This window comes from Macaca nemestrina, chromosome 4 (genome assembly GCF_043159975.1).
Source record: "Macaca nemestrina isolate mMacNem1 chromosome 4, mMacNem.hap1, whole genome shotgun sequence".
Taxonomy (NCBI): domain Eukaryota; kingdom Metazoa; phylum Chordata; class Mammalia; order Primates; family Cercopithecidae; genus Macaca; species Macaca nemestrina.
In genome coordinates this window covers 42,331,287-42,354,502 of record NC_092128.1, presented here as the reverse complement: position 1 = coordinate 42,354,502, position 23,216 = coordinate 42,331,287, and the positions used below count along the sequence as shown (strand labels likewise).

Sequence of the window (23,216 nt, the reverse complement as noted above, 5' to 3'; positions counted from 1 at the left end):
TACCTTTTCCTGTCCTCTGTGGAGAGTGCAATATGCAGTAAGCTGAAAAGTCACCTTCCAAAAGTGAGAAAGGGATGAGGTTGCTGCTTCAGGGCTGTGGAATTATTTGGAATGTTTTACAAATGGTTGCTACAAAACAACAAAAACGGTAATTACAAAATGTGTACATCACCACATGCTTTTATTTTTTTATTTTATTTTATTTTATTTTTTGAGACGGAGTCTCGCTCTGTTGCCCAGGCTGGAGTGCAGTGGCCGGATCTCAGCTCACTGCAAGCTCTGCCTCCCGGGTTTACGCCATTCTCCTGCCTCAGCCTCCCGAGTAGCTGGGACTACAGGCGCCCGCCACCTCGCCCGGCTAGTTTTTTGTATTTTTTTTAGTAGAGACGAGGTTTCACCGTGTTAACCAGGATGGTCTCGATCTTCTGACCTCGTGATCCGCCCGTCTCGGCCTCCCAAAGTGCTGGGATTACAGGCTTGAGCCACCGCGCCCGGCCACCACATGCTTTTAAAGACATTATGCATTGTGCTCACATTCCCTTAAATGTTGTTTCCAAAGGTGCTCAGCCTCTAGCCCAGCTGGAATCTCCGGGAATTGGTAGAGACAGTTTGGCAAAAAAGACACAGGGGAGGAGCAGGAGGCAAAAGGGGAAAGCAGCCTTCCAGTTAAAGATCAGCCCTCAGTTAAAGGTCAGCTTCAGGCAGGCTGGCCTCAGGAAGAGTCAGGGTCAGAGGGAGGAGCAGCAGCAGGGTGGGACTGGGGCATTCTACGTGTTATTCAGGTCAAGCAGAGTCTGGTCCAGCATCCTTTGTGTACAGAGGTGCTCTTCTTTGGTGCATTTCAGTTTATCTTCCAAGTCATCAATTGTCTTTTCCAGCTTGGCTACCGATCTCTCAGCAAACCCAGCACAGGTCTCTGCCTCCTTGAGTTTATCAGTAAGAATCTTGATCTCTTTCTCATATTTGTCTTCTTTTTGAGAGTACTTTTCTTCAGCAGCACTCAGACACTTCAGGTTCTGGTCCCTCCGTCTGATATGCTCATCTATCTCTCGGCAGCGGGACTCTGCCAGCTCAGCTTGTTCCTCTGTGTGTTTCAAGTCTCTTTCAATGATCACCAACTTATGAGCCACCTTTTTATACTTCCTATCTGCCTCTTTTGCAATGTGCTTAGCTTCTTTGAGTTGGATTTCCTGGAGTTCCATCTTTTCTTCATTTTTTAAGGCCGGTTTTCAATAACTTTCATACCTCTCTCACTCTTAGCAGCAGCTTTTTCCGCTTCTTCCAGCTTTTGCAGGGCAGTGGCCAGGCGCTCCTGAGCATGGTCCAGCTTCTCATCAACCAGCTGGATCCTGCAGTTCAAGGAGGCCACCTCAACCTCAGCCTGTTCCCGGGCCCACCTTTCCCCCTCAACTTCTCACTGGAGGCCCTCTGCATCATCTGCCTGCTGCTGCGGAACCTGGATATTGCCCTTAACTGCCTCAATGGTGGTGATCCCAGCCATGGTGCCCACTCAGCTACTGCTCGCGCTCTGGTTCCTGCCTCCTCTACTCAGTGTTGCAGCCTCCTCTCCCTCCCCCATTTATTTATTCACTTATTCATTCATTTGTTTATATCAGTATGGACTCATGGATATTTATTTTATACAGGTTATAATCCAGTACTGCTTTATTTCGTTGTTCAAATTTTTCCAGTTTTGGCTCATTGAGAGCTCTACTGGTTGACTTCTGTGTTTCTTTGACATGCTCCCATGATAGTGGGTTTTTCTTTTGAGGATTTCCTTACTTTCTAGCACTACAAGATGTTCTAGGCTCATCTTGTTTATTTCTCGTCCCACCTCTCTCTCTCTCTCTTTATTGATTGATTGATTAATTGAGACAAGTTCTTGCGCTATCACCCAGGCTGGAGTGCAGTGGCACAATCATGGCTTATTGCAGCCTTGACCTCCCAGGCTCAAGCAATCCTTTCATCTCAGCCTCCCGAGTAGCTGGGACCACAGGTGTGTGCCACCATGTCAGACTACTTTTTAATTTTTTGTAGAGATGGAGTCTCCCCATGTTGCCCAGGCTGATCTCAAACTCCTGGGCTCAAGATGCTACTCCCTTGGCCTCCCAAAGTGCTGGGATTACAGGTGCGAGCACTGCTCCTGGCCTCTCTGTTTTTAAAAATAAACTGTTACCTAGACAGGTAAAGCTACTCCTACATCCCTTTCCCCTCATTTTTTCTTTGTTGGTAACCATTGTCCTGAAGTTGGTATTGTTCCCATGTACTTAATGTATTCATCAACAATATATAGTTATTTTGTAAGTTTTAAAAACGTACATGGTAGACTACTGCCCATACCTTTCTGCAGCTTGTTTCTATTATCAAACATTATGTTTATGAGCTCTTCCCATGTTGTAGATATAGTTAATTGAGATGTTATGTAGTATTTCATTGCATGAGTATACCATGGCATATCAATTTTACCATAAGTAGATAAATTAACTCTACATGGACCTCTTTACACATGTATTTGATTTATCAAAGGACAGTGTTATCAATAGTAATGGATCAACTAGGGAAAGTTTGGAAATTTGTGGGGGACATTTTGTTTTTTAAATTTTTACATATTTCTTTTTTCTTCAGGAAATGCCAGCAGGAGGGATATTTTCAATTATTGATTGGGAGAGCCTTACTGACATTGAGAGAGGGTGAGGACAAAGGATGTGTGATGACCTGTGATGTGTGTGTATGCCTTTCTCCCATATGATTTTTAAATATCCCCGTCAGGTCTTCTTGTACTTAAAAATTCTTTGTATGATGATCTGACTCTAGAACCTCCATTTTGCATATAAAACTAAAGTATTTTTGGCATGGTTTTAGTATATGCTTTTTTTTTTTAATTGAAACTACCATGCATGAGGGAAGAGTTTACTTTGTTCAGAACTTTTACCAAGTTCTGAATAAAATAACACACTTGTATCATCCTGCATTTGTAGGTTTTGCATTCATGATGACAGTGTATATAGGGGTGCAAATGTCTATTTGCTTCATTAAATCCTCTACCAAAGTCATGAAAAAATTTGCATTTTTAATGTAATTGTATTATTCTAAATAGGGCCAGGACTAAGGTGAGGCAACTGAGGTTGCTTAGGTGCAAAATTTGAGGAGATACAGATGCAAGTATCCTGCAAGTGGAGGTTCAGCACTTTCACTACTTTGCCTCCTTAAATTTTGCACCCTAAACACCTTGCTTGCCTCATCTCCATTCTGCCCTGATTATAAGTAATATTTTATTTATTTTTTTCATATTTTAGTTAGGCTAGTGCATTAGTCCATTTTCATACTGCTATGAAGAAATACCCGAGACTGGATAATTTATAAAGAAAAAGAGGTTTCATGCACTCACAGTTACACATGGCTGAGGAGGCTTCATAGTCATGGCAGAAAGTGAAGGAGGAGCAAAGGCATGTCTTACATGGTGGCAGACAAGAGAGGGTGTGCAGGGGAACTGCCCTTTATAAAACCATCAGATCTCATGAAACTTACTCATTATCACAACAGCACGGGAAAAACCCACCCCCATGATTCAATTACCTCCCACCAAGTCCCTCCCATGACACGTGAGGATTATGGGAGCTATAATTAAAGATGAGATTTGGATGGGGACACAGCCAAACCGTATCAGATATTATGGGGGTTTTTTGAAAACAATTTTTTTTTTTTTTTTTTTTTGAGATAGAGTCTTGCTTTGTCTCCCAGGCTGGAGTGCAGTGACATGATCTTGGCTCACTGCAGCCTCCACCTCCCGGGTTCAAGTGATTCTCCTTCCTCAGTCTCCTGAGTAGCCGGGATTACAGGTGCCTGGCTCCACACCTGGCTAATTTTTGTATTTTTAGTAGAGACAGGGTTTCATCATGTTGGCCAGGCTGGTCTTGAACTCCTGACCTCAAGTGATTTGCCCGCCTTGGCCTTCTAAAGTGCTGGGATTACAGGCATGAGCCACCATGCCCAGCCTTCTTTTTTTTTTTTTTTTTTCAAATTTATGTGTGTTAGGTAGATTATCTATTACGTTCATTATAGAATAGAAAAAGGGTGTTTCAAATAATTTCCTTTAAAAGGAAATATTAGATCTGATTGGTCTGAGAACCACTGCTTTAGGACACAAACTTCGAAGTGCCCTTTGTTGGACCATATGAGCATCTTCAACTTTATTGGGTGTTGCCAGATTCCTTTACAGAATGGTTGTCTCAGTCAGAGATTGCTGTAGTAATGCTACATTAAAAGAAAGAAGGCCAGGCACGGTGGCTCATGCCTGTAATCCCAGCACTTTGGGAGGCCGAGGTGGGCAGATCACCTGAGGTCAGGAGTTCGAGACCAGCGTGGCCAACATGGTGAAACCCCTTCTCTACTAAAACATACAAAAAAATTTAGCTGGGCGTGGTGGTGGCAGCCTGCAATCTCAGCTACTTGGGAGGCTGAGGGAGAGAATCGCCTGAACCCAGGAGGCGGAGGTTGCAGTGAGCCGAGATCACACCGCTGCATTCTAGCATGGGTGACAGAGCAAGACTCTCTCTCCAACAACAACAACAACAACAACAACAACAACAACAACAGCAACAAACCCCAAAAGACCCCAAGTTCAAAACTCAGTGGCTTAATATAGTAAGGATTTATTTTTCCCTGTCAACCTGTGGATAGGTTGCAACAAAAATTAGCTGGGCAGGATTCTGGACTTCAGGCTCTGGGCTCCAGTCTGCAGGTCGGATTGAGGTTGAGTTCAGGTCTGCTCCAAGTCTCTCATTCTCTTGGACTAACAGCTACCTAGGACATGTTGTTCTCATGGAAAGTGGCAGAAGCAAAAGAAGCCAAGTGGAAATATGTGAAACCTCATGTGGGCCATGCATAGAACTGACTCGCTGTCATTTTTGCTAACATTTCATGGACCCTAGCTTGTTACAAGGTCAAGCCCCACATCCATGAGGTAGGGCAATATATTCTGTTTATTCTAGTGAACGGTACTGCAAAGTTATGTGGCAACGATGTGGATTAGAATTCTAGTACAGGGAGGGTGTGAAGAATTATGAATAATGATTCAGTTTACCACAGGGGTGTGCCATTATATACCTCACCAGTAATAGATGCAAACTCCTGTTTCTGAACATCTTCACTAGTCCTGATGTTACCAAACTTCACATTCTTGCTAGTTTGAGTGTTAAATGACACTGTTATTTTAATTTTCGTTTCCAATTACATAGGTCTTTTAAAATACTATCTATTCATTTTAAAAGATTAGTTTTAGTCTCCACTCTAAAGTCAGTTAGAATAAGGAGGTTTTTGTGATGAAAATAAAAATTTGGAATCTGAGATTGTGATAGTTATAATTAATTACTCGCTTTGGCTACCAACTAATTTGTTTTTCCTTTGCTTATGTAATGTCAGATATTCTGAGGACCATTAAAATGTCTAGACTGTGTTCTCCAAGAGCCCTGTTCTAATGTTCTGATTCTGTGTACATGATGCATTCGTAATTTTATTTCCATGTAATAATCTAATTTTATTGACCCCACTAAGTAAGTAAGGTGTTGGTATTATATTGCAAACTACTCTTGCAAAAGTGTGACTGTACTGCAAAAAATGCAGACGTTGTGGGTTTCAATAAATGGATTTCTGGTACATTCCTCTGGGAAGAATGCTTCCTGTTTATTGGCAGTCCTCTGATGTGGAGGCAGGTCTTGCTGGAGAGCTGCATTCGGGTGAGAGAGGGGTGGGAAGGAAGAAAGGCACCCACAGAGCTTCTGCCTCGTAAATATAATCTCATTTGTGCTGGCATCAGACAGATCGGTCCAAGAGTGGTAATTTTTTTTAATTTTTTTATTTTAATTTTTTATTTTTATTTTTTTGAGACGGAGTCTCTCTTTGTTGCCCAGACTGGAGTGCCGTGTCCAGATCTCAGCTCACTGCAAGCTCCGCCTCCTGGGTTCATGCCATTCTCCCGCCTCAGCCTCCCGAACAGCTGGGATTATGGGGGCCCACCACACACCCGGCTAATTTTTTGTATTTTTAGTAGAGACGGGGTTTCACCGTGTTAGCCAGGATGGTCTCGATCTCCTGACCTCATGATCTGCCCGCCTCGGCCTCCCAAAGTGCTGGGATTACAGGTGTGAGCCACCACACCCGGCCCATTTTTTTTTTTAATATATTTGTTTATTTTGAGACAAAGTCTCGCTCTTTTGCCAGGCTGGAGTGCAATGGCACGATCTCGGCTCATTGTAACCTCCACCTCCCAGGTTAAAGCGATTCTCCTGCCTCAGCCTCCCAAGTAGCTGGGACTCCAGGCACGTGCCACCACGCACAGCTAATTTTTTTGTATTTTTAGTAGAGACAGGGTTTCACCATGTTGGCCAGGATTGTCTCGATCTCTTGACCTCATGATTTGTCCGGCCTTGGCCTCCCAAAGTGTTGGGATTACAGGCGTGAACCACCACGCCTGGCCGAGTGGTGGTATTTTTAAAGAAGCACAGGCCATACCTGCAAAAACAATAAAAGTTGAAAAGGAATTTCTTTCTATACTGTTATTTCTTAAAGGAGATACAATTAATAACCCCAGTAACATTTCCAGAGCCCTCCTTTGGCTTCTACTTCTCATTTCTCACTTCTCTCCTCAGTTCTCTCTCCTGTGGCTGGTCAGCAGAGCTTTTACCGTTCTCACTCTCATCTGCTCAGCTGAGCTTGGCTGAATCATTCCATGGGCCAGCCTCATATCCTTTGGTAAAACATGGAGACTTATGTGACATTTTCAGAGAAGAACCATAGTTGAGGAAGGCCAGGCCAGTGTAGGTGGAACAATGTCTCTCTTACCAGATAAGAAAGAAGTTGGTTCCTGACCTGCAGGTGTGAAGTTTTCTGATGTCCCCCGATTTCCTTTTCCCAGGAGTCACCAGCTTCCACAGGATTTGGTGAGGATGTATCCCGCTTCTGACATCTTAGAATCCAGCATCTTGACAGACAACAGAGAAGATCAAAGATAGAATGAACCAATTACATTCTAGAAAAGGCTGTTGACTAGAACTTTGTTTAGGGATAGTGGGAAAAATTAAATGCTTCAATATATATTATGGAGATTATTATGACTGACAAAGACAGGGCACTGTATTCAAATGAAGGTCCTAGCAGGAAACAGATCATACATTCTGTCTGTCTGTCTGTCTGTCTGTCTATCTATCTATCTATCTATCCATCCATCCATCCATCCATCCATCGGCAGTCTCATTCTGTTGCCCAGGCTGGAGTGCAGTGGCATGATCTTGGCTCACTGCAAACCTACAGCTCCCAGGTTCAAGCGATTCTCGTGCCTCAGCCTCCGAGTAGCTGGGACTAATGGCATATACAACCAGGTCCGACTAATTTTTGTATTTTTAGTAGAGACAGAGTTTTGCTTGTTGCCTAGGCTGGTCTCAAACTCCTGAGCTCAGGTGATCCACCTGCCTTAGCCTCCCAAAGTGCTAAGATTACAGGCGTAAGCCACTGCGCCTGGCCCAAATCATGCATTCAAATTGGCAACTGAAGATAATTAATAAAAGGCTATTTACAAAGGTATTGGCAGGATAATAATAAAGAATGTTTTACTGGTAACAAAGGATAGCACAGTGCCCTGGAGCAAGCTGCAGAAGGGAGCCATGACCATTCTTGGGCACAGCTCTAAAACCTGGGGAGGCAGCCATGTGGAAAGGCTATGGCCTTCAGTGGAGAGATGCAGTCAGTTTGTGCATTGGGAGCCTGGGGAAAATGCTATGTGCCTGTTGATCCCTATTGATCCCCTATTGGGGAACCCAACCAGAAGCCTAGGGCAAGCAGCAGGGAAAGTGTAAGGGGAGGGACAAATGGAAAATAACTAGCAGAAGACATTTTCTCTGACTCATTGAAATATTTTTTTGTTTCACTGTCTCTTTTCCTAACAAGAGGCATTTCTCAAGATTCCATTTACAGGAGTCTTCTTATGCTGTATCTTTCAATAAGCTTGTGTAAATGAAAGTGAGATCTTTCTCCTTTCTGTCCTCTCTCAACTTCCAGGTTTTCATTTTCAATTGCCTATTGTATATTTTCAGTGAGGCATAGATTACTAGCTCCATCTCTTCCTTCTAACAGAGTGCAATTTCTCGTCAAGGCTCTTAATAGTCTTCATCTGGTCTTTCCTTCATATACGTTAAGTTCCTAAATCCCATTAACTTTGTATTGCCTTAATCTCTCTTTGCTTCCTACTTCTGCCATTATTTCAACACTTATAATCTTATTACAGTAATCTCCCAACTGGTCTTCCTGCCTCTAATCTCTCCTAATCTATCCTATATACTGGGATATTGCTTGCAAATTCTTTAATGTCTTTCTGTTGCCTAGCAAATAAAATAGAGACCCCTAAACCTAATATCCTAGGCCTTCTACCGTGAGGCCACTGCATGTTTCTGGCTTGATACTAACTGCTTTCCTTCATACACCATGCTCCATTCAAAGTATGCTTTATAAAATGTAACTTTATCATATTTATCATGCTCATATTCCTTTTTTCTTTTTCTTTTGTTTTGTTTTTGAGACAGAGTCTCACTCTGTTGCATGGGCTTGAGTGCAGTGCTGTGATGTCGGCTCACTGCAACCTCCGCCTCCCGGATTCAAGCAATTCTCCTGCCTCAGCCTCCTGAGTAACCAGGATTACAGGCGCCCATCACAACGCCTGGCTAATTTTTGCATTTTTAGTAGAGACGACGTTTCACCATGTTAGCCAGGCTTGTCTCCAATTCCTGGCTTCAAATGATATGCCTGCCTCACCTCCCAAAGTGCTGGGATTACAGCTGTGAGCCACTGCGCCCAGCACTCATATTCATGATCACCTTAAAAAATTCTTCACTTTTGTTGTCATGGAGGTCAGATGAGTCATCTGCAAGTTAGACACCTATAGTTTATCTGAGTCTGAACACTTCCAAATACCCCACATTCGAAATGTCCCACATAACCAATATACCCCATTGGCTCCTTAGTCTCCTTGTCCTGTGGTTCCTCCACAGGATTTCAATTTTCCCTCCAGAGTTTTACTCGATGCTTGATGGTGCATCCTGGCTTGGAAGCCCCTGGACTTTGACATGCTCTGGGTCTTTTCGCCTCAGTGCATGTTTGTCTACAAGCTGAGCTCTTCCAGCTGCTGTCGTCACAAGAAACAGCTGGCAGTCTATATGGAGGCGTCTCTAGCATTCCTCATCCACCTTTAATTTAAAATAATTATTTTAAAATAATTTCAAATTTGTAGAAAAGTTGAACGTACAGTACAGTTTTTTCTTCTAGAACCATTAGATGCTGATGTGGGACTTTATCACTCTGAAATACTTTAGTGTATATTTCATACAAACAAAGGTGTTCTTCAAAATAACCATAGTATACTCATCAAAATAAGAAATTAATGAGATTTATTAATCCGAAATTGGTACAGTGACACCATCTAATTCTCTCGATTCTATGCGTTTCGTCAATTATTACAATAATGTGCTTTACAGCAAAATAATTCAGTTCACAATCATGCCTTCCATTTAGTTGCCATGTCTCTCCAGACTCCCTTTTTTTGCAAAAGTTCCTAAATTTTTCCTTGACTTTGATGACCTTGACCTTGATAGTTTTGATGAATACATGCCAGTTATTTTGTAGAATACCGTTCAATTTGAATCTGTTCAGTAGTTTTTTTGTTTTTTCTTTAGACAATCTTGCTCTGTCACCCAGGCTGGAGTGCAGTGGTGCAATCATGGCTCACTGCAGCCTGGACCTCCCAGGCTCAAGTGATCCTCCCCCTCAGCCTCCCAAGTAGCTGGGTCCACAGGCGCATGCCACCACACCCAGCTAATTTTTGTGTAAGTTTTGTAGAGATGGGTTCTCATTGTTTTGCCCAGGCTGGTCTCAAACTCCTGGGCTTTAGCGATGCTCCCACCTTGGCCTCCCAAAATGTCAGGATTATACGTATGAACCACTGCACCTGGCCTCAGTGGTTCCTCATGATTGAATTCAGGTTATGTAGGTATCCTTGGCTGTGATGATGCTGTGTTTTTCTCATAGAATCCTATCAGGTGGCAAATGATTTTTTCTGGGTCCAGTTATTGATTATTCTCATTGTGATTACTTGATTGATGGTGTCTGTGAGGATTCTCTATTATAAAGTTATTCTATTTTCTTTTGTAGATAACAAGTATTTTTGGAGAGACACTTTGAAACTGTAAATTCTTTATCAGACGCTTAATGTACAGTCATGTGTTGCTTAATGACAATCCCTCCTTTCTAGAATACTTCCTGAAGGACCTGCTTGAGGCTGTTTTACAGTGAACTAAGTAGGAGTATACTCTAAAATAATGACAGAACTGTAGTGAATACATAAACCAGGAATAGTCATTTATTATCATTTTCAAGTATAATATACTATACATAATTATATGTGCTATACTTTATTTAATTGGCAGCGCAGTAGGTTTCATTACAAAAGTGAGTAATTGTGCTACAGTGTTACAATGGCTGCAGAATCATTAGGTGATAGGAATCTTTCAGTTTCATTTTAATCTTTTGGTATATAATCTTGGCAGTAAGTTACAAAGTGAGTAATAAGTTGTGCTACAATGTTACAATGGTTGCGACATCATTAGGTGATAGGAACCTTTCAGTTCCATTTTCATCTTTTGATATATAATCTTGTACCGTTGTTTAATGTGGTCTGTCATTGACAGATATGTTTTTATGTGATGCATGACTGTATTCGTTTACTGCTGCTGCTGCTGTTGCTGCTGCTTCTGCTGCTTCTTCTTCCTTCTTCTTCCTTCTTCTTTCTCCTTCTTCTTTTTCTTCTTCTTTCTTTCTCCTCCTCCTCCTTCTTCTTCCTCTTCCTTTTTCTTTTTGAGATAGAGTTTTGCTCTTGTTGCCCAGGCTGGAGTGCAATGGTGCAATCTTGACTCACTGCAACCTTCGCCTCCCGGGTTCAAGTGATTCTTCTGCCTCAGCCTCCCGAGTAGCTAGATTATGGGCATGCACCATCATGCCCAGCTAATTTTGCATTTTTAGTAGAGATGGGATTTCTCCATGTTGGTCAGGCTGGTCTCGAACTCCCGACCTCAGGTGATCCACCTGCCTTGGCCTCCCCATTTACTTCTTTAAACCAGTGTGGAATCCTGCTTTTCTGTTGTGTTCACTGGGATATAGCCTATTTTTACTATCGTTATTTCAATACTCAAATTGTTCTAGATTTGGCCCATGGAAATCCCTTCAGGCTAACTTCTGTATCCTTTTGACATGTCCCTCTTATTCTTTGAGGACTTGATTACTTTCTAAGATGTCCCAGTCTCATCTTGTAGTTTTCCTCTTCCAGTCTTGGAATCAGCAGTTTCTCTGAGGATCCCTTTTTCCTTTCAGTGGAGAAAAATATTTGGAAGCCAAGATCTGGGCACAAGGTATGCTTGTTGCCATTGAGGAGTTGCTGTTCCCAGTCCTCTCAGGGGAGAGTAAGGGAATATATGTATATATACATATATAGATCTATGCACTTTTACACATATATGTTTTTTGTTTGTTTGTTTTTGAGACGGAGTTTCGCTCTTGTTGCCCAGACTGGAGTACAATGACACAGTCTCAGCTCACTGCAACCTCCACCTCCCAGGTTCAAGCGATTCTCCTGCCTGGGCCTCCTAAGTAGCTGGGATTACAGGCACATGCCACCATGCCCGGCTAATTTTGTGTTTTGGGTAGAGATGGGGTTTCGCCATATTGGCCAAGCTGGTCTTGAACTCCTGACCTCAGGTGATCTGCCCTCCTTGGCTTCCCAAAGTGCTGAGATTACAGACATGAGCCACCGCGCCCAGCCACATGTATTGATTTTATATCTAGTTCTTACCTACCTCTCTTGAAATTGTAAGTTCATGTTGATATCTCAGATCCTCATCTAATGTCTCCAGTTTCCTTCTTTTTGTATTTGTTTATTTCCTGAAAATCAGAAACATAAGTCCCATTATCCTTAATATATTTACCTATTTGCTTAACCCATCTGTATGCAACCAGTATCTCTTAATATCCCCTCTCACCTCACTCTGGCTCTGATATCACATGCTTGGGCTTTGAAACCACATGCTGAGCATCCTTCTCAGAGGCCTTGCTCAGTTGTTTGGGCTCCAGCACCCAATATCCTCTCCATCCATCCCCCTTCCCCTAGGGGATGCCTCCTATACACACTGGGCTCTGACACCACGTGCAGCCTGCCCCCTGCTCCTATACCCTCCTTTCTCTGCTTGGGCCATGACACCCTAAGCAGGGCTGCCCAGTGCATCGATGTTCTCCTCACCTTGCTGAATCTCAGTGCTGCCGCCAACCCCCACTGTCTGTCTTCACCCAAGCATAGATACCTACCTCGCTTGGCCCCACCTATGACTTTAGAACTATGTAGGAAGGAGAAGAGAAAGAAGAGGTGGGCCCATCTTTTTGATTGATTCTTCTCCCACCCCTTTCTCTTTCTTGCTACCTTAAAGAAACTCCAAATAACGTATTAATCAGTTACTATATACTTAAAGTTTTTGGTCTCATTCTTGGTTCCAAAGTCACGTCCTCTTTCATTACGCTAAGCTCTCATCTGTTTGTCACATTCTTTGGTTCTTAAGGTGGAATCGATCAAATTATGTGAAGATGTAAGGCTTTGAAGAAACCTTGCAAACCTTGCCACAAAGAGCATGTCTGTTGGAAAGCAGCAGTTCGAATGCAAGCTCCAGTTTGCACATATTTATGTCAGCTGTGTGTGTGTGTGTATCTGTCTGTCTGAGAAAGAAGAGCAACTGTTGAAATTGGGCTGAATAATTTATAAAGGACTCCCTTGTTGTGATAGTCTTTAAACATCCCCAGATTCGGCCTGTCAATCTGAGACTTCTCAGCCTCCATAACTATAAGAAATAAATTCCTTTTCTTTATAAATTACCTAGTTTCAGGTATTTTATTATGAGCAACAAAAAATAGACTAATACAGGCTCTGGTTTCTTTTAAGATGGCAAGAGTCTGGTTAATCCCAGAGTCTGTGGGATTATCTATTATACAACAGCGCATCTCTCTTTTCCATGTTGGGGTCAGTTATGTGTGCCCTAAACTAAGTGCTCAGTGAATTTGTGTGCACTTCTCCTATTGTATTACTTAATATTTTTCCCCAAGGAGCCAGTAATAGTTAGATGCAGGGCAGGAGGCACGGTAGATGGGGAGGTGACTCTATCACTTAATGTCTGTATGAGTTAGGATACATTATTTAATATGTGAGGGTCAGTTTTCTCATTTGTACAGTGGGGATTTTAATAACTTTCTTACCCTGTTGCTGTGAGGATTAAATGAGATACAATGTATGTAAATATGCCCAACACATGTGCAGAGTCAGTGCTCAATATAGGCATTCACTTCCCTCAACTGCAGGTTTAAGACTCATGCAAGGATGTTGGAACAGCTCAATCTGGACTGTTCTCATGACCATTCAGACTTAATATTTACCCTAAAACTGGCATTATCCTTGATTTAGTCATGATGTGATTATTAAATTTGTTAATAAAATTGAGTCCTGAATAAGAACTGCCCATGATTTGAATTTTGGCAGATAATTTAGGTAGCTGTACCATCAATGGTAACTGTTTATCCAGAGTAATTCTTTTTACCACTAGATGGTGCTTGTCCATATATTTGTGAGGCTCTCCTATATAAAGTTACATAATTTGAGGTAAAACACATCTTGTTGACCTTTGAGAATTGTATAGTGGTACTGATACTCATGTTCACCTTGTTGATGAGATGTTTTTAAGGGTAAAATTTAGGGAAGGATTTGATGAGAATTTAAAAGTTTGGATCACTTTGTTTACCCATATAATTCGCAACTCCTAAGTTTAAGATATTTACTAAAAAAAGGATGAGATGGGAAGAATTAATGTGGGTAATATGGTATTTGTATTTTTGAAATGTGTGCAAAATTGGACCTAGGCTAGTTCATGAATTTGTTAGAAGCGTCAAGATAATTAAGCAATTTGTAGGCCCACATAATTTCCTCTTGATTTTTCAATATGAACAGAAAAGCTTAGCAGACATTTCACACTCCAATGTACTAGTAGTGGATAGTCAACATCACGTACAACTCAGAGTATGCATTATTTGAAGTATGGTGACATCAAAAAATATAAAGCAATTTTTGTTTTGCTTTCTGAACAAATTCGAAAAGTAAATTCAACTTGCCTCACATGGGGATACAGAGATGAGATATGGTCCCTTCTTTCATGAAGTTAGGAATAATTAATTTTGTTTGACTGGGGTTAGCTGGTATAATAGAGATTGTGTGGGATCAGAGGAAAAGGTGATCAGAATTTGTGTTACACAACTATTTTAGATGAACTGCAAGGAAATCCCTGCTAGAGACTTCCTACTCTGTGCTTTCCACAAATAGCTGACATAACCAGTTTGGAAATAAATACTTTGGTGATTTATTTTATTTTACTTTATTTCATTTTGAGACAGAGTCTCACTCTGTTGCTGAGGCTGGAGTGCAGTAGCATGATCTTGGCTCACTGCAACCTCTGCCTCTCAGGTTCAAGCAAGTAGCTGGGATTACAGGCATATACTACCATGCCTGACTAATTTTTGTATTTATAGTACAGATGGGGTTTTGCCATGTTGGCCAGGCTGGTCTCAAACTCCTGACCTCCAGCGATCTACCCACTTTGGCCTCCCAAAGTGCTGGGACTCCAGCCGTGAGCTACCACGCCCAGCGTGATAATTTTAATTTTCAAAATTTCTCAACACTAAGAGCAGTTCTGGGTTGTGTGAGTAGTCTATTTTAGTTGAAAGTGGGAGGATTCTGCTGTTTGATTCTAACTGTAAGTGAGAAGGAGGGGAGGAGACAGGCTGGTGGTGAATTGAGAGTTGAGGGGTACTGAAGCAGAGTCAATGAGTTGAGAGGTGGTGTCATGTAGGGTAAGGGATTTTATTTGTAAGCAATGGAAACTGACTCTATTTTTAAGGAAAAGCGAAAAATTTTCAGAATCTAATAGAAAGTTAAAGGATTCAGTTTCAGAAAGGACAAAATCAAGAGCATTTTCAGGGATTTAGGTAGCAGGAAATAACAAATCATTTTCTCAGGATGCCACTGTAAGAATAAATGAATTCTGGCTGCTTCAGTTTTTTTCTTTTATTATTTAAAAACATTACTGATAAATACTATATTCTTTGGAGAGAGCATGAGTACCAATCCCAGTTGACATCAGATGAAATGGGGAAGGCTAGTGTGAGGGAAAAGAGGAGCAGGTTTTCATGGAAAGACGAGTTTTGGATGTCAGTGGAAGAGATTTAAATATTCAAACTGAGATATTGGGTAGGTAGTTGGATATATGAGTCTGGAGGTAGAGAGAGAGATTTTGGATAGGTGGTATTTAAAGTCATGGGATTAGATATGGTTACTAAAGAAGTGAGTATACATGAGAGTCCTTAAATTTTATGGTGAGGCTTTCCAACCCAAAGAGAATGGGAGGAAGAACCGGCAAAGGAGACTGAGAAGGATGATTAAGAACTGCTGCTGCTGCACCTTTAAGTGAGAATTCATGTGTGTATTCAAATTCTCTGAGCCCTTTCATATAGTCTGCCTATCCACATTCTTAATCTCCAACCTTTGAGCTGGAAATCCTTCAGTCCAGCTTTTTCAGCAGGACATTAGCCATTGCTCAGAAATTTATATAGATTCTCATCCTATGGCTTTTCTTCTGGCAGACAAAGTAAGAAGATGTGTTATTTGAAGACTCTTCCTTCTTCATTATTCTCAGTTACCCCAAAGAAGGGCTATCAGCAGTAAATGAGTACTATCATGCCATATAGAGCCATCAAAATGGGCTGGGTATTTTTCATCTTTAAGTATCTAACAGGGTTCTAGGTGAGTCCCCGTGAACTGGTATATGTTTGAGGCACAGGAGTAGACTTACTGGGTGTGTACATCCTATTATGCAACCTCCTGGGCCTTTAGGCCTGCTATGGCATCACTGGCTTGGCTGTTCAAGGCTGCAGCAAGAAAACTGCTCCTCTTTTGATGTTCTTTGCCTAGTCCCAGATTCTTGTCACTAAAAATTGGCCTCTGATTTGGTTCCTGACTCTGCATCACACCCTGAACTTCAGACATACTGATTTTCCGTGAGATTGCTCTCGGCACCAATCCCTTCACTTACATTGGCCACATTTCTACAGAATAATTTCTGACCTTATTATTGGCTCAGATACCTCAAAGGAAACCTATTACCAGGGGCTTCTCTTGTTCACATCTGGCATCAGTCTCTCTTTGGTACCAGACATCACCCACTGTGAATACACCTTTTTTCTCCTTTTGACACAGAGTCTCACTCTGTCGCCCGGGCTGGAGTGCAATGGGGCAATCTTGGCTCACTGCAACTTCCGCCTCCCAGGTTCAAGCAATTCTCCTGCCTCAGCCTCCCGAGTAGCTGGGATTACAGAGGCCTACCACCACGCCTGACTACTAATTTTTATATTTTTGGTAGAGACGGGGTTTTGCCATGTTGGCCAGGCTGGTCTCGAACTCCTGACCTCAAGTGATCCATCTGCATTGGCCTTCCACTGCGCTGGAATTACAGGCATGAGCCACCGCGTCCAGCCCACCTTTTCTTATTTTCCAAAAATTTTCTAATTTTCTAGCTAGTCCTAATATAATGAATCATTTTTATCCTTTGCTAGTTCAGGAGTACTGGCTGAACTAGTTAAATTAACCCCTATTATGACTTGTAAAAATCCAAACTGCTTGAAACATTTATATAGTTCTATAGGAGGCCTCCTGTTTTCCTGAATCAGCCCATATCTCAGCTACATTAATTGCTTTGATGAACTTGGTGGTCAGAGTGTTTATGTGGATCTCTTTGGAGTAATACTGCTAGAAAATTAGGTTGTGAGTTTACCCACTTTTGTAAAATGGAATATTTATTGATATTTAAAAATAACACTGAGAGATATTTTCTCTTCTGCTTTCTTTCATTAAACTGGTTCACCTGAAGCCAATATTTTAGCTATCTGCTGCATTTAGTTTTACTGTATTTTTCAGAGAGTCCTTTAACATTGTTATATACAGATTTCATAGTCAAATTTGTTTTTAAATTTTATTATAAAACTAATTCATCTTTGCAGACCAATGTATTTTAATAATATTATGATCACTAGAGGGCACTCTTTAAAAGATAAAGCAGATTTTTTTCATTTCTCAATTTTTGAAATCTGTGTGATCATAGCTATTGGAACAGTTGAAGGTAGTGATTAAAATGATTGTTGTGTTCTGATTACATATGAGAAACATAAATCATAATCTATAAAGGATACCGAAAATACTTTAAATAATCAACCAAATACAGGAATGCAGATGTTGTTACTTGAATTGACTATCCAGCTTGTCTCAGGCTGAACTTCCAAAATGTACACTTTTAACATGTCACACTTGGGCACTAATGCTGTGAAACATGTATATATTTTTTTAAATTCAGCAAATAGCAAATACCTACTGAGGGTTTATGATGGTCTAGGCTCCCTAGAGGACACAAAAATGATTTAGATACAACCCTTGTCCACAGCGAATGTATGATCTAGCATAGTGGTATCCAGTAGAAATATGATATTCAAGCCACACATGAGCCACATATGAAATTTCACATTTTCTAGAAGACACATTAACAAAGTAAAGAGAAACAGATGAAATTATTTTTAATAATATCTTTTATATAACCCCATATATTCAAGATATTATCATTTCAAAATGTATTAAATATAAAAATTATTAATGAGATATTTACAGGTTGTTTTTGGTATTAAGAGTCTGAAATCCAATGTGTACTTTCCATTTCTAGCACATCTTCCTTTGCATTGGCCACATTTCAAGTGCTCAGTATCCACATGTAGCTCGTGGCTATCCTTTTGGACAGTACAGCTCTGGGACCCTGCATAGCTGTGGAGCTCAGCATTTTCACTAGGCTGCATCCTGGAGATTTAGGTAATAGCCTCTCAATCTTTGTTGAGGTATCATTTATATACCAAGAAATTCATCCATTGTAGTGTGCAATTCTGTTACCCGTTCTCTTTTAAACAGCATCTGTTCTTATTCCAAGGATGTAACATCTTATCTCGCTGAGCTTTTTTTTTTTTTTTAAAGTGTTTTGTTGGTTGTTTTTGTCAGTATTTTGTTAGAAATTTTCCTCAAATGAGGCTGTAATCTCAGCACTTTGGGAGGCTGAGGTGGGAGGATCGCTTGAGGCCAGGAGTTTGAGACCAGCCTGGGCAACATAGTGAGACTCCCATCTCTAAAAAAAATTTTTTTTTTTTTTAAATTAGCTGGGCATGGTGACATGTACCTGTAGTCCTAGCTGCTCAGGAGGCTGAGGTGGGAGGATCATTTGAACCCAGAAGTTCAAGGTTACAGTGAAGTTTGACTGTGCCAGTGCACTCTAGCCTAGGTGACAGAGTGATACTCTCTCTCCAAAAAAACAATTTTTTTTTCCTTTTGTCTGGTGATCCTTGATTAACAGAAAACCATATGTATGTGTGTGTGTGTATGTGTTATGTGGCATAGATTGGTGATTAAGCATTTTTGTTGTTGTTGTTTGTTTGTTTTTGAGATGGAGTCTTGCTCTGTTGCTCAGGCTGGAGTGCAGTGGCAGGATCTCGGTTCACTGCAACCTCCGCTTCCCGGGTTCAAGTGATTCTCCTGCCTCAGCCTCTCGAGTAACTGGGACTACAGGCATCTGCCACCACACCCGGCTAATTTTTTGTAGGGGTTTCACCATGTTACCCAGGATGGTCTTGATTTCCTGACCTCACGATCTACCCGCCTCGGCCTCCCAAAGTGCTGGGATTACAGGCGTGAGCCACCACGCCCAGCCGGTGATGAACCTTTGATTTCTTTGTAGAGTGAGTGAGTAAGTGAATGAGTAAAAATGAGTAATTTCTCTTTCAGCTTTCCTCTTTATCCTGTTCGGACCATTTTCTTTCTATTCTGGGTAAACTCATTCTTTTTACTTTTCTCAGCAGACTAGCTCTGCTTGTGCCTAGGAATCAGTCCCCTTCCTCTAAGGGGTTAGTGTTGTTTTGTTTTGTTCTGTTGTATGCACAGAGGGGAAACACCATTTTAAAAAATGTTATAATGGTCTAGGTTGTTATAATTCCACTGGAAAAAAAAAAGGTAGAAGATAGGTGGATTACTTTCAGTTTGTGATACAAATTGCAGTACACAAGCATAGGTTGAACTATCTATTCTGTGTACTTTCCTTTAGAAAGCTGCATACCCACACTCTTTTCAGGTTTCTAATTAAATGTCACCTTCTAAGTTCAGCCTTCCATGACCCTTTAAAATTGTAAATCCCCTTCCATACTCATCTATATACCCTGGCACTGACTGTTCCCTTTTCTTGCTTTATTATTATTATTATTATTATTTTAGTTGCGCTTACCATCACTGACACAGTATATACTTTACTAATGTCTTTCTCTCCCCAAAATGAGAATGGAAAATTTAAGAAGTAGACTTTAAAATTAATGTAACATTCATTCAGAAAAGAGCAGATATTCTAAGTTTAAAACTTGATGAATTTTCATTAAGTGAGACATACATTTGATTACTGTGTCCCATATCAAGAAACAGAACATTACCAGTACTGAGAGGCCTTCCATATGCCCCTTCCTATCACTAACCCTGACCTAAACCCCTCCTCAAAGGTTTGTTGGTTCTTGTTGCATTGGTTTGCATAGTTCTTCATTGTATGTTCACATTTTATTTCACTATTATACTTTTTATGTATATTTGGTTGGTTGCCATTTGGACCTATTATGAATAGTTAGTATTTTGTTTTGAAAAAGCCTGAAAGGTTCCTAGGCTACTACTTTATCCACGCTGACATACGCCTCCTTTGAGGCATTAAGCACAGCTCTCTGCTTGAATTTGGGGAGGTGGAAATGTTATCCAGCCATGTACTACTCCGTTTTCATGCTGCTGATAAAGATATACCCAAGACTTGGAAGAAAAAGAGGTTTAATTGGACTTATAGTTCCTCATGGCAGGGGAGGCCTCAGAATCATGGGGGGAGGCAAAAGGCACTTCTTACATGGTGGCAGCAAGAGAAAATGAGGAAGATGCAAAAATGGAAACCCCTGATAGAACCATTGTATCTCATGAGACTTGTTCACTACCATGAGAATAGTATGGGGGAAACGGCCCCCATGATTCAAATTACCACCCACTGGCTCCCTCCCACAACACATAGGAATTATGGGAGTACAGTTCAAGATGAGATTTGGGTGGGGACACAGAGCCAAACCATATCATTTCACCCCTGGCCCTTCCAAATTTCATGTCCTCACATTTCAAAACCAATCATGCCTTCCCAACAGTCCCCCAAAGTCTTAACTCATTTCAGCATTAACTCAAAAGTCCACAGTCCAAAGTCACACCTGAGACAAGGTAAGTCCCTTCTGCCTATGAGCGTGTAAAGTCAAAAGCAAGCTAGTTCTTCCTAGTACAGGTATTGGGTAAGTACAGCCATTCCAGTGGGAGAAATTGGCCAAAACAAAGGGGTTACAGGGCCCAGGCAAGTCTGAAATCTAGCGAGGCAGTCAAATTTTAAAGCTCCAAAATGATCTCCTTTGACTCCAGGTCTCACATCCAGGTCACGCTGATGCAAGAGGGTAGTTCCCATGGCCTTGGGCAGCTCTGCCTCCATGGCTTTCTTTGCAGGGTACTGCCTCTCTCCTGCTGCTTTCATGGGCTGGCGTTGAGTGTCTGTGGCTTTTCCAGGCGCACGATGCAAGCTGTAGGTGGATCTACTATTCTGGGGTCTGGAGAACAGTGGCCCTCTTTTCACAGCTCCACTAGGCAGTGCACCAGTAGGGACTCTATGTTAGGGCTCTGACTCTACATTTCCCTTCTGCACTGCCCTAGCAGAAGTTCTCCATGAGAACCCTGCACCTGCAGTGAACTTCTGCCTGGGCATCCAGGCATCTCCATACATCTGCTGAAATCTAGGTGGAGTTTCCCAAACCCCAGTTCTTGACTTCTGTGCACCCGCAGGCTCAACACCACGTGGAAGCTTCCAAGGCTTGGGCTTGCATCCTCTGAAGTCATGGCCTGAGGTTTTTGTTGGCCCCTTTCAGCCACGGCTGGAACAGCTGGGATGCAGGGCATCAAGTCCCTAGACTGCACACAGCACGGGACCCTGCCCATGAAACCATTTTTTCCTCCCAGAACTCCAGGTCTGTGATGAGAGAGGCTGCCGCAAAGGTCTCTCACATGTCCTGGAGACATTTTCCCCATTGTCTTGGAGATTAACATTTGGCTCCTTGTTACTTTTGCAAATGTCTGCAGTTGGCTTGAATTTCTCCTCAGAAAATGGGATTTTCTATTGCATTGTCAGGTTGCAAATTTTCTGAAGTTTTATGCTCTGCTTCCCTTTTAAAACTGAATGCTTTTAACAGCACCCAAGTCACCCTTGAATGCTTTGCTGCTTAGAAATTTCTTTTGCTAGATACCCTAAATCATCTCCCTCAAGTTCAAAGTTCCACAGATCTCTCAGGCAGGGGCAAAGTGCCACCAGTCTCTTTGGTAAAACATAATAAAAGTAGCCTTTGCTGCAGTTCCCAAGTTCCTCATTTCCATCTGAGATGACCTCAGTCTGGACTTTATTGTCCATGTTGCTCTCAGCATTTTGGGCAAAGCCGTTCAACAAGTCTCTAGGAAGTTCCAAACTTTCCCACATTTTCCTGTCTTCTTCTGAACTTCCAAACTGTTTCAGCCTCTGCCTGTTATCCAGTTCTGAAGTTGCTTCCACAATTTCACATATCTTTTCAGCAACACTCCACTCTACTGGTAACAATTTACTGAGTTAGTTTGTTTTCACACTGCTGATAAAGACATAACCTGAGGCTGGGAAGAAAAAGAGGTTTAATTGGACTTACAATGCCGCATGGCTGGGGAGGCCTCAGAATCATGGTGGGAAGCAAAAGGCACTTCTTACATGGCAGCGGAAAGAGAAAATGAGGAAGATGCAAAAATGGAAACCCTTGATAGAACCATCGTATATCATGAGACTTGTTCACTACCATGAGAACAGTATGGAGAAAATGGCCCCCATGATTCAATTTACCTCCCACCGGCTCCCTCCCACAACACGTGGGAATTATGGGAGTACAGTTCAAGATGAGATTTGGGTGGGGACACAGAGCCAAACCATATCAAGCCATATTTGCATTCTCTGTTCTCCTTGAGAACAGAAATCTTGACTTAATCATCTTGGAAACTTTAGTGTTTGGCATGGGCCAGTAGCATAATAATCTAAAGACCATTTCTGAGGGATCACATCAGCTTTTATTCTCAGAGTAGATACCAGAGCTAGGGGAAATAGAGTTTATTTAGAAGGATCAGGGTTGAAATTGAGACTCACCATGTAGAAACTTCAAAACCAGCAATAAGAGGGGTTCTAAATACATTGAAGATAGAAATGTGGCTAAGGAATCAGTAGTGTACTTTAATTGTATTGTATAAGGTATTTTCAGATAGAAAAGCAGGTAGCAGAAATACTAAAATAATTTTTTGCCTTAGTGTAAAGTAGATGAGAGGTAGATGCCTAATTTCTTAATTTTCTTTTTTAAATTATGCTAAAATATATATAGTGATATTTACCATTTTGACTATTTTAAAAGTATACAGTTCTGTGGCATTAAGTACATTCACATTGTTATGCAGTCGTCACCACTGTTCATCTCTAGAACTTTTTCACCTTCACCTAATGAAACTCTGTGCCCATTAAACACCAACTCCTCATTCCACCTTCCTGCTAACCCTTGGTCATCACCATTCTACTTTCTGTCTCTATGAATTTGACTGCACGAGGAGCCTAATTTAAGAGGAATCATGTAATATTTATCCTTTCATGACTAACTTATTTCACTTAGTATAATGTCTTCAAGATTCTAAAATTTTCTTTTGAAGCAAATAGACTGGAGTATGATTTGGGGTTGATTAATAAATAAAAAAACACTTCACTGTCTCAGATTCAAAGACATCTTTCCAAAAGTATCAAGGAAACTTAAAGGCATAATTAATTATTTGCCAAAATATATAATGTTTAACATTTTAATGCACAATAAATAACAGAATCATTGACTAAGGAAACAACTATAACTCTTTGGTGAAA

General features: G+C 41.3%; 1 protein-coding gene and 1 pseudogene across 2 annotated transcripts in view; one reads left to right on the top strand and one right to left on the bottom strand.

Annotated features, from left to right (window-relative positions):
• Nucleotides 1–23,216, top strand: part of LOC105475562 (suppression of tumorigenicity 7) — a 272,359-nt gene that overhangs the window by 13,091 nt on the left and 236,052 nt on the right. The gene's annotated exons all lie outside the window — the stretch shown is intronic.
• On the bottom strand, nucleotides 644–1,501 carry LOC105475545 (tropomyosin alpha-3 chain pseudogene; annotated as a pseudogene).